Source organism: Canis lupus, chromosome 7 (assembly GCF_003254725.2).
Source record: "Canis lupus dingo isolate Sandy chromosome 7, ASM325472v2, whole genome shotgun sequence".
Taxonomy (NCBI): domain Eukaryota; kingdom Metazoa; phylum Chordata; class Mammalia; order Carnivora; family Canidae; genus Canis; species Canis lupus.
In genome coordinates, this window is record NC_064249.1 from 50,533,659 (window position 1) to 50,551,132 (window position 17,474).

Consider the following 17,474-nt stretch of genomic DNA (forward strand, 5'->3'; position numbering starts at 1 on the left):
TAATTTAAATTGTTCTTGGTAAGTGATGAGGATCGATTCCAGAAACATCATTTCTCACCGGAATTCCTCTTCTGCATCAGCACTCTGAGGCAGCACATGTTTACTTTGCTTTTCTTTTGTCTTAAAGTGCTCCTGGCACCTTCCACTATTTCAGTGTTTCCAGGTTTTCACCCTATTTCTCTCACCGTATTGCAGTGTCATGTCCAAAGCTTCCTTCTCCCCAACCCAGTTCTCCAAGACATGTGCTTGCCCATTGGATTGAAGAACAGCTGGTCCTCGAATCTGAGCTCAGGGAATGTGTCTGGAGCTCTCCCCAAGAAGGCCTCAGAGGGTGTGGGCAGTGTTAGAGAGGGCTCTCCCACCCTGTAGTCTGTCTGCAGTGGTTGCTGAGGCAGCGAGGGCCTCCTCCTCACAGGAGAGGAACACCCATCTGTCTAGGTGTAGTGCAGAACCACTTCTACTGTTTCCCATGAGTGCCCTCATCTCACTGTGCACCGCATAAGTGATATGACTGACAAGCGAGAAGCTCGCCCAATCCATTTCCGCAGACACTTCAATTTGGACTCCAGTATAATCATACCCCAGATCAGATTGAACAGTTTCCTGTCTCTCAAACAGTGAATATTCAGACACAAAAATGATCAATTTAGCATATGTTCTTTGTCTGTCTTTGCCTTTGTTTGCAAACTTCTTGGAGGCAATTGTGTTAAGAATATTTGTAGTAAAGGGTGCCTAGATGGAGAGATTAGAATGGTCTCTCTTTAAAAACAGATTCTTCATTCCACATTTCATACCAGGGCATCGTGAAAAGCAACATAATGAATTAAAAGATTTTTGTGGTTCAAGACTTTATGCAAGCTATATCTAGGTGTTTTCTTAGGACCCATGTTGTTTGGGGCTGGTCAAGTTCTGCTTCTCCCCTATTGTAAGAATGTAGTGTCTATATTACAAAGGACCACAGTACCAGGAGCAAAGAAGGGTCTTATTCGGCTCGGCTGAATTAGTGACAACTAATGGTACAAAGGAGAATGTTTTGTTTGAGTGGAATGCTGAAAGAAAAGGTTTGAGTGAGGTGTGTCCAGAAACGTTCTTCTTTATTGCCTGCCACAGAAGATTTACTTCCAGATTCCTTATCAGGAGCAAGTTTAATCTCCCTGTTTGTCAAAGAGCAACAATAACAATAATATTTTCTTGGTTAAAAAAAAAAAAATGGGAGAAAAGAAGTCATATTTCTTTATGATTAGTTTATGTCTTATTTAGATCCCCATCCTAGGATATAAAAGCCCCAGTGTCTGAAGCAGGCTTTTAATAAGACAATCTTATTTTTAAGGCATTCCACGGTACCTAGAGGACAGAGTTAGCATAAAACATCAATACAAGGGAACAGAGAAGTTTTGGGAAAAGTTATCAGAGCTGAATTCGCCCATATGGTAATATGGCTCTTGGCATGGAGGACGTTGACAGTAAATGCTGTGCCATGCTGAATCACTAAGTTTGGCTCTGATCCTGTCTAGCATTCCCTGACACCCTCCTCTCCAACTCCTCAAATCTTGCCTGTCCTTCAGGGGCCTGCTGATGTCTCCTCTGAGCATTTCAATGACTAAACCCTCTGGACAGGGTCATTTATTCATGTAGAAAATATTTGTTGAGGGTTTAGTATTACATTCTGTCTTTAGAAATCCAGACTGTATTCCATCCTAGAGTATAGGTATTTTCTCATTATTTCTTGTGTGTCTCCACAGTATACATTCTCCATGAAGAGAGGGTGTGTTTATCTAGAACTCTGAAACTTTATAGTGGGGATCATTATCCTGGCCTATAGTTGTAATCCTGCCCCAGCCCCCAGAGCCACTTGTGCTCTGGGAGAAATTAAAAAGGGGAAATTCCCATTGGCCCACAAGGAATCAACACTGTTTGGATCTCAGTACTTTTTTCATTCAATGGCTCATTGGGTATCTACTTTATTCCAGACAGAAGGATAGAGCTGGACGTACAGAAAATGAAGATACATAGACACATTTCTCATCCAGAGATGAGGCAGACAGAGAAGTAAAGGCATGATTTAATATAATGTGGAAGAAGCTCAGGTAGCAAGGGAGGGGTCTGTAATCTCTCCATCTCTCCAGTATGAGACTCAGAAATTGAGTCTGCACAGAAAGCATTAACTTTTTTTTGCTTCTGAGCTGTAACATAGCTGGGTCTTCATGCTGTCAGATACCATTGAAACTCCCTGTCTGACAGTCAAGATCCATATACCACCTCTTTGTCTCTTGTTCCTCTTTTGTGTTTCTTCTTGTTTTATCAGTTTCGATCATAAACTTGGTTTTCTATTAGTTAATGCTTCTTGTACTCAATTTAAATTTTCCTGAGTAGAATGATCTTGTGGCTCACATCCATGTTCCAATGTGCCTGTCAATTTCATGGCACATGCCTGCTGGGTCTTTTAATTTTTTTAAATCCATCAAGATTCCAGGGATCATCCTGTGGCTGCATGAGCCTGTAGTACGCCTTTGGCATTGGCATGTATTAAATACAATATTTTTTGATATCTATTATTTTACAAAGTGGAAAGATGACCAGAATTTGAATCTTATGCTGCCTATCTCCTTTGCAATCCATCTTTATATATTAGAAAAGATGTATAAAAAAGAAGACTTAAGGCAATCATATATTATTACTAGCTGAGATATTAGCCTCCAAACTCAAGTTAAACTTTTATCCTTTTGCATCAGGTAGGCCCTTGAGGACATCATTTGCTTCTTAACTAAACTAAATGTAGGCTTAGGGGGTTATTGAAAGTCCTAGTCCAAAGAAACTCCCATTCCTTTCCTCCATTTGATCCCAAAAGGGTGAGGGTAGCCAAACATAAGAGATACCACAGGATTCACTGTAGCTCACTGATATCATGAGATAAAAGAAAGGGGAAGAAAACTAGGAAAAAAAAAAAAAAACCCACAGTGCACAAAGAATCAAATGAAGGGAGAACATGCAACTCTCTGATTCTGTTCATATCTTCCCATCAAAATGTTTACTCAGATATGGTTATTTGGGACCCTTACAGATCAGTTTGCTAGTGCATATCAGATCCTTTCTCCTGCACAAGAAGGCTGAGTGTGTAAGTAGGTGAGGAGAGAGGGATCGGTAGATGGAGGGGAAAGGAAGGGAGAGTAAGAAACACGATGCTCCCCAACACATAGAACATTCCTCTCAAGGTACCCGCTTTTCACTGGCATGGCTGCTGATGTTTCTCCTACTTAGTAATTTTCTAGAAAAAAAAAAAAACACAATAATCAGGACAATAGTCAGGACAACCTCTAATAACTAATGCATTGTAAATACCTACAGTCTCCTGCCCTCACAAGATCCTCTCAACTCAAGATCTATTTAAACCACTTACCTTGAAGAAAATACTGCCTATGTCCATCATTCCATTTTTTACTTTGGGAAGTTGTGAATTATTTTAGAAAACTTCAAACCAAAATAGTTCAAAATATTTTGATACTTAGAAAAGTAAATCTTAGTTATCTGAACAAAATACATGACTGAAATGGGTTTTTTCTCAATATTGGTTTAAAATTTTAAAATACTGTTTATAGTGTATACACATTGCTTTGTTTAATTCTATTATAATAGTAATAAATATCTTTCATAGCACTCATGGAATGCTAAAATCTCAGCCACCAGCTCATGGGAAAGAATAAGGTTGAAACTAAATCAACACAGGTCAAGAGATGTACTAATTGGCATGGCCTAGACATTGAGAGCTTGTATTTAGGCCCCAAACCTGACTCACTACTTTTTTGGGTAAATTACCAAGCATGCTTGGTCAGATTTATTTACGTATAAAAAATGGTAATGATTATAGTATCTAACTCATGGGTTATTATAAAATTAAGCGGAAAAATGTACACAAAATATTTAGAGCAGCACTTGGCACAGAAGCAGTACTTAATAAATATTAGCATTTTCATTAGATTAGCTCCTAAGGAGTTAGCAGCATCCATTGCAATGCTCCAAGATGTGTCATTATCTCAGGCTTGATTTAGGCCAATATCCATATCTGAGGGTGTCCAGCCCTGCCTGCTGGGGCAAGAAGCAGGAGGTTCCAGGCAGAGGCCATAATGACAATCAGGTGGATGGAAGCACTGTGGTTCCAGATGGTCCTTTGCCATTGGGTCACATCCATGGCTAGAAATAGAGGTGTTGGGGTCCAACCCCCAGGGGATGGCAATGAAATTCCGAATAGGAATCCAAAGTGAATACAGTGGTATTTAGATGAAGGCTGTGGCTTGGTAAACAAACAAATGTCTAAAGTTCACTCTCCATAGCCAAGTATTGGGGATTGGTAGTTGAGGAGAATCACACTCCCCACTGTGTCTTCATGATGATAATGTAACAATATCATAGGTTGGGGGGTAAGATTGGCTTAAAAACTAGATTGGGCTGATACTGCTGTGTAAAGTACCTGCAGGTGAGTGAATTGAGGAAAAGCCATTAGAACATATAATGGTATTTCAAACATTGTCTCATATCTTTCTCAGCTCAAAAATGTCACAGTTGAGATTCAGCATACTATCTCCAAAGCATGAAATTTATAAGTGATGGAGCCATGCATAGAACCACCCTCTTCTCTTTTAGGGTGGTCAACTGCTTCTCCTTTTAGTAGTGGTGTTGCCACAACTATGGTTTTATGTATATTGAATATTCCAGTTCGAATGTAAAGTGGATGATGTATTGGACTACTTGTACCTAGCCAAGATTGTTGCACAATAGTGCTCCATCAATGATTATTGATTAATTTATAGATTACTTTAGTATAGTCTAATTACCTCATATAACTGTGTCCACTTGTGCATATAATAATTATAGTTTGAAGAGAACGTTGATATTTAGATTTTTTAAATGTAAAGATTGGGTTGTAGTTGTAGGGTATAATAGAAGCAAAATATACTTATAATGAAAATACTCTCCAATACTTTTCTTTAAATTCTTTAATTCAGTCCACATCTTATGGGTCTAAATGTATAAATTATTCTGTATGTCTCATTAAATTCTGATGGCATTATGGAGGAAAAAACAGTCCTATATTTACCTTTCTAGTGGGGAACATAATAAATTAAACCCCAAAGTAGGTAAAACAGAGACATATTTAAGATTGTTCAGATAAATTAATGTGTGATAGATTCATTCTAGATGCTTCTTGCTGTTGTCTTCCTCTAGTTCATGTAGAAAGAAATAGACTCTATATTGACCCACCAAAAATCACCTCTGTCAAGGGCAGGTAGTTTCTGAATCAGGAAGCCAGGGTAATGCCACTTCTTCCCCACTAACTCTGCTTTGATGCACCCTAGCAAAAATGCGTTCTCTGTTCACTTACTTTCCTTACATAATTTAATTACAAATCAGTTCTGTAAAGAAACATCTGATTGGTGTAGAATCTAAAAATATTTTCACTCCAGCTTCCTGGAAGCCAGAAAATACAGCCTTAGATATTTCTTTTACTATAATTCTATACTAGAAAGTCAGAATTTGCACTACTTGGAAACAATCAAACTATCGAGTGGTATTTTGAATAGTCTCAAATGTTGAACAGCTACTTCAGATGTCAAGGAAATATATAGACATTAGGAGTGTTTTATCATTATGTTTTATTTTATGCTCAACAGAACATCCTCTAAAAGTCCATTTCTGTCTTTATCATGCATTGGACTAGATGGACTGTGTGTATCTAAAATCTGCATGGAAATTTTCGATGAAAGAAAACCAGCTATCACAGTGTTCTTTGTTACTGACTGTCTCCACAATGCCCTGAAAAAATCAAGAATCTGGATGAGACTCATCCACTTCTGAAACCATGTGGGTTCTGATTATGTCACCATTACATAATTCACAAGCTCAACTCTAGAATATTGGTTTTGATTATAGTCAAGGAAGTATGGTAAGCTGAAAAGTATATATATATATAGATATATAGATATATATCTATATATATATATATGTCAAGTCCTCTCTTATTTTTATTATTTTAGCACTTGAAAATATTTCCATATGTATATACAAAGCCCTGCAGAAGCTCTTTTTTAATTGTGCTAATCATTTGCAAATTATTCACACAATGTAATACAATACTAATACAATGCAATAAAAAAACAGAGTTTTAAAATTGATGTTAATAAAAATTTAACATCTGTAGCTTGATTAGTCAATTCTTATTTATTGTAGCCACATGTCAAGCACTATGTTTAGATTGATGCCCGTATTTTATACAAAATTATTTAGATCAGTGGCTCTCAAATATGATGTCTGGGGTGCGGAGGCAGATTGGGGGCTTGTGCCCTGACATAATGATAATAATGAGATAAAAGTATACAAGAGTGAGGCCAAGGAAATGTAGGCAGTGAAGCTAAAATATGGATTATATCGTGATAACAATATTGGTTGTAAAGAGGAACAAATCCAATTCTCTACGTTTTATCAATCAGTGTGAAGAACCAAACCATGTTACTTAGATAATTCATAATGTCTGATACAGTGGAACTGATGGAATCCAGCAGCAAAAAGTTTCAGCAGCATCACAGTGGTTGATCAGGAAAGATTTAATATGATATGATAAGCTCTCCACAGGATCAGCCAAATACGAGATTTTCAAGATTCCAGATACAATAGCCATCTGTGTGACTTTCCCAAGTAGAAAAGTCCTCAGGTCTTTGGGAAGGTGGATATGAATTGGGATAAAAAGTGGAAATGGGGTCTTTCCTAGATGCTGGATCTGCCTAGAATGGAAGAAGGAGGGCAAATAGCAACAAGAAACATAGACCATTGCTACTCCTTCACATGCTACATAACCTTTCTTTTTTCTCTCTCTTTTTTTTTTTTTTTTTCTAATACGAATTCAAAAATTCTAACACAATGTCTATAAGAACACCTTGAGAGAATGCAAAATCTATCTGGGCAATATCTCTTATTTATCTGCCTTCATAGAGAAAGGTTAAGAAGGAAGAAGAATCCTGATTCTAGGTCTCTAAATGAATATCCTACCAAAAAAAAAAAAAGAATATCCTACCACTTCCCTTTATATATCCTACCCCACTTCATCTGGCAAACATACGGAGCTGTTATTTTCCCTTTGCTCACAGGTTCCTGTCTTTTCCACTTATCCAAATCCCACCCAGCCTTCTTGACTCAGCTCACATCTCAGGAATTCTACTCTTTTCTTATCTAGTTCACATGCTTGAGCTCTTCCTCTCTGCCAAATTCTTAGAGCATTTAAAGTCTGTAGCTTACAATTCAGTACTTAATATATCATCTATTCTTTGTTGTTGTTTCTTGTATCTTAATCCTCTTACTCTGCTTAACAAAATTGCAAATGATACAAAGCTGTTTGAGATAGCTAATCACAGGAAGTACAAATTACAATAGGCAGGAGTAATGGGTGCAAGACACCATGCTAAAATTTGATAGGAACAAATGAAAAGTCTGACCTTGGCCAATGACAATAGTATGCCACGAACTGCCAAGCATGATTAATTCAATTCTGTGCACTTCAGGTCTATTAAAAAAATAATAAAATGATAAAATTCTGTATGTAGGAGTGAAAATGGAGTTGCATGTATAGAATAGTAGTAATATACTAAAAACAGTTTCTATATAAGAAGGAGTGAGGTCTTTCATTTATTCCTTTATTTTTATGTACTCATGAAGCCTTTATGATGACCTGAGAGGTGCCTCACATTAAGCTGGAAAAAAAAAAGAGACATTGAGCTGTCTCTCTTCTCAATGATCTCACACATTGCTATGCAAACTGAGGATGGGTTAGTGTATGGCATGGGGAGCAGAAAATACAGGCATGTTCAAAATGCCAGGTGAAAGCAAAAGATCAATATTAGTGATCAATAGGCAAATCATAGTGGATAATGCAAACTGAGACTCATTTCAGGATGCACAGTGTTTGGAAAGAACAAGGGAGAAGGTGATCGCACCATCCTCATGCAGGCAGAAGAGGGATGCTGTTAGCTTCTCAATAACACATATTATGAAAAGGATTAGGGGATTATGGTGTACTCTGAAGGGGACCAATAAAATGTAAGGGAAATGCGTCTTGTAATGACAAATGACAAAAGAACAAAAGAAAGAAATAGAGAAGAAGAGATAAAGATGATTATACATAGACATTTGAAGGACTCATGTAGGGAAAAGAATTGGGTTTGCTCTGAAAACATATAGAGCAAAATGAGATGTGGTGGTAGAATCTTAAGGGGGCAGATTTTGGCTAAATAATCATGAGAATGTTCTAGTAAAAGCTGTCCAAAATGACAGCACGTGGCCTTCGGAAAGAGAGTCCTCAAGTAAATGACCCACTGTCCAGCTGAAATTTTATTGCATCCTGTTCAAGCTTCTTTAATCTAATAATGATGAGGATTTTGACTGTGTTTATTATAATTAAATATTTATTTCCATAGTACTTACTGAGAATCTGTTATCTCTTGGGCACCATATTAGGTGACTTCCATTTAGCTAGGGTATTTTGTGATTGCTGAAACGGGACACAGCCATAACTGATGGAAAGACAGCAACAGGCCAACTTTAAAGGACATGAGGAAGGCATCTCCAGGTAGGCACATATTCCCAGAGGAGGTACAGGCTTTCTAGGAGCCCCTAATGCTCCCTATCAGGACACGGAGCTGCTGATGCTACCCTACAGTAATTGTGAAATCGGTCAGACACAAGAAGTTCTGTTACTTTCACAGAACATTTTTAAAGCTCTATCCCCTACTCCCTGGCTGCCATAGAAACTCTGTAAGGGTAAACTTGCTCCCCAAGTGCAATGGAGTACAATAAAGGAGCCCTAGAATTTGCTACTTAAGAATGTGTATCAAAGGGTGATTTCCCTAGAGTAGGCTGCCTTAAGCCAACCTGGGTTTCAGGCCTGGCAACTTCGCAGAGAGAGGGGGCTGGGAGAGAGGTACTCATAGAAGGGGTAGTCTGAGACCAGATTCCAGCTCCTGCAAAATCTCAAATTCTCAGAGATCTTTGTAAAACCTTTCAAATGCAGGTATTTATGAATCAGACCAAGTACCAAAAATGGCTAATTTTCCCAATCTGTTAAGAATCAGATTCTGTATTTACATACACCGAAAAGGTATCATAGTTACATATACATTTACATTTACTTGAATGAAAATACGTTGATTTGTAACTGTTTTTCACATTCCTACCTATATGGGTTATGTGGCATGGAAGGCTACGCCCCTTTCTTACTCATGTTTGCAATGGACAGTATTGGTACCCAGAACATTGCAGACCAAGGCTGTATTTCTCATCTGCACAAGGGACAGCAAAGTGGAATTATACAGTAACAGAAGAGGAGCACCATAGTCAGGGGCTGAGGAATCCCAGAAATAGTAAGAGAATGTTGGATCCCCACAAGAACACTGAGAAACAGGTAAGAAACAAGAATACCAATCTTCATTACTACCACAACATACCAAGAGTGCAGGAACCCAAAGTTACCAATGCAAGACCTGATTTCGAACTGATTCTGGATTATCTACCATGGAATTAAAATTATACCCATAGCCAAGGTCTCTGTAGCTATAACCGTTCTGGAAGATAACGGCATTGCAGCTTTTGAGTGCTGAATCTCACCCCAAAGATACTATAGAGAAATCCTAAAGTAAGCTAACAGACTGGAAAAAGATACTTGAAAACAGAACAAACAATTGGACTTCTATTGGGTAGAAGTTGACTAAATACACATTGTGGCTAAAAAACAAATATTTGGCCCACTTTGAATGCAAATATCATAGAATTGATTTCTTAGGTATATGATCAAATCTGAGTTCTTGGCAAAAATAAACGAGTGTGGCAATTTACTCACTGAGAATTGGAATGGGCAACGTTAAAAGTTGGACATCCTGGTGGAGAAACAATCATTTCTCTGTAGTATTGGCTACTGACAGCTCCTCTGGGCACACTGATGTTCTAAAAGTGAAGCTTACTTGCAGGGGACAGGCAATGGGACCACTAAGGTATTTACACACACCAGAACATCAATCAGTGGCAAAAAAAAAAAAAAAAAAAAAAAAAAAAAAAAAAAAAAATCAGTAACATTTCTAGAAGGGCTTTTTCTTTTAAGCTTGGGCACATCTCAAATATCTTTCAATTTCAGATATTGAAAACTGTCTCTAAAAATTGTTTCAGTGATGCTTAGGATTTTGGCCTCCATAGACTCAAAGGGGGATAGGGAATTGTCTTGTTAATGTGTGCTTTTAAAGAATGCTGTTTTGAAGTTGGATGAGTGAGAAGAAAATTTGTTTGAGCTTTTTTATTTCCCTTCCACTCTTTCTTCTACTCTTTATATCCTTCACCATGTCGAGATAAAAAATGATTTATCATGGATATTGTTGCACATGATTTTGCAGTTTTTCCTCCTCATGACATTTAGAGGTGGCCGAGTTGAAAATCTGCTTTTAATTCATCCTTACGAGATATAAAGTCTTCTCAAATAGGACTTTTTTCTTGAAAGACTCTTGGCCTAAGCTGAATTAAATAACTAAAAATTAAATATAGCTCTTAATGCTTCTAAAGATTAGCATTGTGATATAATCTAATTTCTATTATCCTGCCTTTTTATTAGCATTTAAATTTTTATAAACATTTGCTGGCTCAAAACGGATATTATGCTCTTGTTAATGTTATCTATCTAATGCACTCTCTCTTATTCATAATAACTGCTAATATTGTTTAACTATTTGAAAGTTCTTAATAATTTTCGTACAGCTTTCAAAATCAACATTAATTATTTCAAGAATTAAAAAAATAATTATTTCAAGAATTTTATTATTGTAATAAATAAATATGCTTATGTTTCAACTGCATAAGAAGCCTAGCCCATGGAGATTTTCATTCCAAGTTGTATCTAGAATGCTTGCTTAAATTTGAAAATGGATACTAATGAACATTCAGATGTTAACAATCAATTCGAGGGCCGTGTTCATATCCTTGATATCACTGCACTAGAGATGATGGGAATGTGTATGACCACAGTGCCATGGAGTAGGAAGATGACCAAGGTATCAAAAGGAGATAGTTGGCTACTTTGTCTTTCAAAGGCTGAGGCTAAACCTAAGTATTATATTTTTTTCTTAATTCTGAAGCCAAAGTTAAACTTCAGGGCATCTCTACTTAAAATAGAATTCCTAGATAAAAATAATAAGAAGAAAAACAGCAGAAAAAAGTTCTAAGTCTATAAATAATTCCTAAAATGGAAACTTGAATTATTGATAAACTTATGAAAAGTTGCTTTCCCCTGCCAGTGACTGAGTCATGAAGATTTAGACAGCAGTGAGCTGTCAAATTACACCCAACAGGTTGGAAAAAAAATAATCAAACATGGGTGAGAATCCATGTAAATGAAAAGAAACAAGCAATTTGTTAATACATGGTAAATGTAGACTTCCATATACTTGACAGTGAGAAAACTCATTTTCAGTCTATCAGAGAAACATTTGCACATGTACACCAGGGATAAAGTGAGAGTTGTGCTGTATCCAACAAGGAAATACTATACACTAATTAAAAGGAATAAATGAGATCTTCCTTTATCAAATAGAAAAAGAAAATAAAATCAAACTAGAGAATGGCAACTGAAACAATATAATATGTGTGTCATATTTTAAAAGATGCCAAACAGGTCTTTTGTGCCTATTGATGCACAGTAAACATAAAAGAAAATGCTTGGGAAGATTACATAACAATTTTAAGATGGTGATTACCTCGGAGAAGGGAGCCAAATAGAGCTTTCTATTTTGTTACTTTATTGTATTTCTATTTTATTTCTTATAAAATAGGTCTGAAAAATAAAATCTCTGGAAAGCAAATAATAGTATTGCTCTCTTTTTACAGGTGGGGAAACGAAGGTACAGAGAAGTAATTGCCCCACGATTGCACAAGTAATTTGGGGTAAAGCCAATGCTGAACTAAAGATATCTGGCTTCAATGCCTATTCCCTTAATTATTACATTACATTGTGCTAAATTGTTAAATGTTTCAGTAGATACTGAGAAAAAAAAAAAAAACTATTTCTGTTATTTGGCAGGGAGATGATATGAACCCATTTCTAGCTGACTCAAAACACCTCTACTAATCGTATTCCCATGGTCCCGGAAACTTAACAGAGGAGAGATATCCAAATATTTAGCTCAAATGAAGGAAGATACTCTTACAAAGGAAATAACAATTTACTGTGTGCCATAAAGGATCTTCCATACAACCCAGTCAACCCTGGGATTTGGCTGCTCTGGTAATCAGTGTTTCTGTATAGGAATTCCAGCCTGGAATTCTTAGAATATTTACCTGACTTGTATTTGAAGAAAAATCAGGTAAGAAGTTGGGAAAATAGGGATGCCTTGGGACCCAATTGGTTGAGCATCTGCCTTTGGCTCAGGCCCTGATCTCAGAATCCTGGGATAGAGCCCTGTGTGGGGCTCCCTGTTCAGTGGAGACTCTGCTTCTCCCTCTCCTTCTGCCCTGCCCCCTCCTCGTGCTCTCTCTCACAAATACATAAAATCTTAAAAAATAAAATAAGTTAGGAAAATAGGAAAAAGTATTATAATTTTGTGAGATTTAAAATTTAACAAGCAGTATTAAGACCTCCCTAATTCAAAGGAATCTGCTAATGTCAACTCAAAACAAAAGCAAGAAACAGAGACTTGCAGCAGGAGGATAATGTTGCCGTCTCTGGGAGTCAGGACAGGAGCACATAGGAGAGAAGTGGTCACAATATAATCAATCTACTTTGTTATAACTGACACTATCTTATAAGTGTGCGTTTGTGGCCCTGTCTGCTATAAATGATGAGTCATTCTTGCAAATAAAACATATATTAATAAGTTTACATGCATTTTATGTATTATACAAATCCTATAACTGATGTTTCAAGAAATAAATTTGGGAAGCAAAATAAATCCTTAAATTGGCAACGCTGACAGGTGAGTTTCTGTGGTATTCTTCATGAAGCTGGGAGATCCCTATGTTATGTTATTAAATATTGCCCAATGATGTTAGCTAGTATTTGAATATTTGCTATAAGCTACCATTCTTTGTAAAGCATACCCAGTGCTTTTATCATTAAAAAAGGAAATGAGCTTTGTGGTAGGCAGCATAATGGCCCCCAAAGATGCTTGCTTCCTAATTGCACAATATGTTACTGTCTATGGCAAACTGTATTTAGCAAGTGTGATTCAGTTAAAGATCTTGAGAAGGGGAGATTAATCTGAATTATACAAATGGGCCCAATTTAATAACAGGAGTCTTCAAACATTGGGAGAAGGAGGCAGGTCAGAGAGAAAAAGATCTGTAAATGCTGCACTGCTCCCTTTGAAGATAATGAAAGGACCACTAGCCAAAGAATGCAGGTGGCCTCCAGATGCTGGGAAAGCCTAAGGAAAGGATGTTCCCCTAGAGATTCCAGAAAGAATGCAGCCCTACCGACCCCTTCATTTTAGCTCTGTAACACTTTTGACTCACAAGTTGTAAGAAAATAAACTTGTCTTAAGCCAATAATTTTGTGGTAATTTGTTACAGTGGCAATAGGAAATTAATACAGAGTTTATATGAAACAATATGAAGATGCTTTTGAATTCACTCTAAAAGTCCAACCATAGAGTCAATGAAAAAAGAAGGGAAATTTTCCACATCTTCAACATTGGTCACATGCAAAGAATATGGAGCCGGGAATTTTCAAAATTTTAAGAAAAGCTTTTATTTATTTTATTTATTTATATATTTATTTTTAAGAAAAGCTTTTAAATATTTGTGCTGTCTTTCAACGTTTCAAATGATTTTATTTGACCTTTATTTTGTTAATAGCTGCTTCTTCTATATATTCCTATTATCAAATGGCAATATCAAGTAGATAACATTTTATGTGTTACTAAAATATATACTTTTTCCACTCTATATTGGCTCGCAATAATACAAAACTACGCATCGATTATTGTTATCTTTTCCTTTTTTAGTAGAAAATTATCTAAAACTTTATATAACTCTGTCATAGAAAAATGATTCCTTGATTATTATTATTGTGGGTCACTATAATATTACTGATGTAAATGGTTATAAAAATATAGAGTTTCGGGATCCCCGGGTGGCGCAGCGGTTTGGCGCCTGCCTTTGGCCCAGGGCGCGATCCTGGAGACCCGGGATCGAATCCCACGTCGGGCTCCCGGTGCATGGAGCCTGCTTCTCCCTCTGCCTGTGTCTCTGCCTCTCTCTCTCTCTCTCTCTGTGTGACTATCATAAATAATAAATAAAAATTAAAAAAAATATATAGAGTTTCCTCTGATTTCAAGAATTTCTGAGTATTCCTGGGAATTTTGATTTACTTTTCCTGATTCCTTTTCCTTAATGAGAGAGAGGGGAGAGAGAGAGCATGCATGCACATGCTCAGGATGGGAGGAGGGACAGAAGGAGAAGAAAAGAGAAAATCTTAAGCAGGCTTCATGTCACCCAGAGCAGAGCCTGCCATGGGGCTCCACCTTACTACCCTGATATAGTGACCTGAGCCAAAATCAAGAGTCAGATGCTTAACTGACTGAGCCACCGAGTGCCCCTACTTTTTCTGATTCCTAAACATAAATACGTATTTAGAACATGACAAGACTATGTAGCAGTGTGCAGGGGTGTGACTCTTTAGAGATTGCAAAGCTAGTAACTCCTTTCTTGAGTCTATACATTCAAGGCTATGTCCTCTAAAAAAATACAGTTTGCCAGACTTGTAGTATCATCCAATCAGCCTTGGCAGAAAATAAATTTGAGAGCTATAAATAACGAAGATGAATTGCTAGAAAACTATGATATAGTAATGATTATAGTCGTATCAATTCCATCACCTCCATAGTATAAGCACAGTGGTTGAAACACTCCACATTTATGGTACTATTTGGTAGAACAGGAAATAGTTGGAATAGATCTAATAGAGCTAACCTAATTGAATAGCTCGGTCCCTGAGACAGAATTCACTGTATTATCATTTAAGTCTCCCCGATATTATGAATGGGAAAGCACAGACTTGGAGTAGCTATGTTACTTTGACACAAATTCTCCAATTCCTACCTTATTTGATACTCTGAGCCATTCACAGAAGTCATCACCTAATGAGATGTGAACATAATCTTTGAATGAAAGATTTCTAGGATTGGAATCTTTCATTGTATTTTTATTTCTAAGAAATGAATGGAACGTAAACCAATTGATGGCAGACTAAATTCTTGAAGGAACAACTGCTTATATCATGTTTCTTATTTTGGTGGATACAAAATCGGTGATCATACACATGGGGAGAGATTTCAGAGACTTTCAGGAAAATGATGAACTATTTAGATGAGACTTCATGGCTTGACACCTCTTTGCCAGGGGATGAGGTGATGTCTTTCATGTTGCAATGAAGTGTATATTGGGCATGAGTTCCTTAGCAGCTGAGGCAAGTATGAGGACCTCTGGGAATGGTTTCATGATAATTCCATCTCAAACACAGAAAATAAACTTCTATTCCAATGTCCTAATTAAGACTTCTGAAATTGAGATAGCAAGGGAAAAAGCAGAATCCATTCTCTTTATTTAGACATTCTGACAGAGCAGTGTAATGGAACATCTGTTGTGTAGTATGCTTAAAACAAAATCACAACCACAACAAACAAGTTTTTTCTGTACTACCTAAAGTAGGGCCTGCCTTTTCGGAACCTGACTAGATTGACACCCCTAATTGCTCTGCATTCTCCTGGTTGACGGCTCCATCCTTTATCTTTTGATTTGAAGACCTTCCATGTTCGAACTGCCCACTCCCTCCATTCATCCTTGGTCTCTCTTTTAAGAATAATGATGATGATGACGGTGATGATGATGATGATGATATTACCAATGAGACAAATAATATGTCCTTTAATTAGAATAATTGAACTTTAGTTATGCAATATTTAAGCTGAAAGAGTCCTAGTGATTATCTGTTTCAATCACATTCATTTTTAGACTCACAAAATAAGATCAAAATGCTTTTGGCATTACTGCATATTTTAATCCAGAGTCCTTTCTACTTAACAGTAAATATCATGTTTGCCCCTATTTTCTTCCCTTCTTTGTTTTGCTGTATTTCGGGATGTCAAAAATCCAACATGGGCTTACATCTGCATTGCCATCGCATTTTATTTGAAACCACAATCAATCTGTAGTGGGAAAACAAAACCAAAAGCAAATCCTTTGGGTAGATATTTAATTGCACAAGAAATCAACAATATGAGGCTTTTGTGAAGTTCTAATGGTTCAGTTTGTTACAAATCATCAAAAATATGTCAGGAGATACATTTCATGAGGTGTATTTAATTGCAATAATAAACTTTTCTGGGGTATTCTATAGAGATCATTTTCAAATTCTGGTATATATTTAAGTTACTGTATTCTCTCATGCCAAAGTTCATTATTTTTTCTCCTCAAAGTTTATTCTTCAATTAAATAAAGGTTTGTGACCCAGCACCATTAATCATTGTGACCACTACAATGCATTTCTTTATAGCATTTGTCAGTCTTGTGATAATACAATGATATGTGTATCTATCTCTTTAGTGTGTCTTTTTTTTTAAGATTTTATTTATTTGTTCATGAGAGACACAGAGGCAGAGACACAGGCAGAGGGAGAAGCAGGCTCCATGCAGGGAGCCCTATGTAGGACTCAATCCCGGGTCTCCAGGATCAGGGCCGAAGGTGGTGCTAAACCACTGAGGCACCCAGGCTGCCCTAGTGTGTCTTTATGGTGTTTCATGTGGGCAGAATTTAGTCTGAAATTGTTCGTTTATTTTTGAATAATTAACTCAACGTGATGGGACTGAATCATAGGCGTATAAGCTAAATTTTTTCCTCAATGGAAAACCTTTTGATCTCTCTTCACAGTCATAGATTCAGGAGATATGTTAGGACTAATTTCAAATTCTATTGCATGAATCTGTTGTGTTAATGGAAGCAATGATATTCATCATGAATTTATTGAGCTCTGATTACATGCAAGATTCAGAGTTTCAAAGAGTTCTGACATTTTTTTCAATTTAACCATGAATTTGAAGAATGCAGCATAAAGCATATTTGAAGAATGTGATGGGTTGAATTTTGTTCCTCAAAGAAGTATGTTTACTCCTAATCCCCAGTACTTGTGAACATGACTATGTTTGGAAATAGGATCTTTGCAGATGTAATCAAGTTAAGACAAGGTCAGCCTGGATTAGGTGCACCCTACTCCAAGATGACTCATTCCTTTGTAAGAGGAGAACAGACACAGATGCATACAAAAGAGGATGTTGTATGAAGACAGAGGCAGAGTTTGGAGTTAGACATCCAGAAGACAAGAGACACCATGAATTACCTGCAACCACTGGAAGCAAGGAGAAAAGCAGGGAAAAGAATCTCCCTCAGCCCCTCCAGTGGGAACC

At 36.9% G+C, this 17,474-nt stretch overlaps 1 long non-coding RNA gene across 1 annotated transcript in view; it reads right to left on the reverse strand.

Annotated features, from left to right (window-relative positions):
- Positions 1 to 3,111: 3,111 nt before the first annotated feature.
- The window catches only part of LOC125755372 (uncharacterized), a 74,353-nt gene continuing 59,990 nt past the window's right edge, over positions 3,112 to 17,474 (reverse strand). The window contains exon 4 of the long non-coding RNA XR_007411714.1: positions 3,112 to 3,265. This is a non-coding gene — a long non-coding RNA (uncharacterized LOC125755372). The remainder of the gene's footprint in view (positions 3,266 to 17,474) is intronic.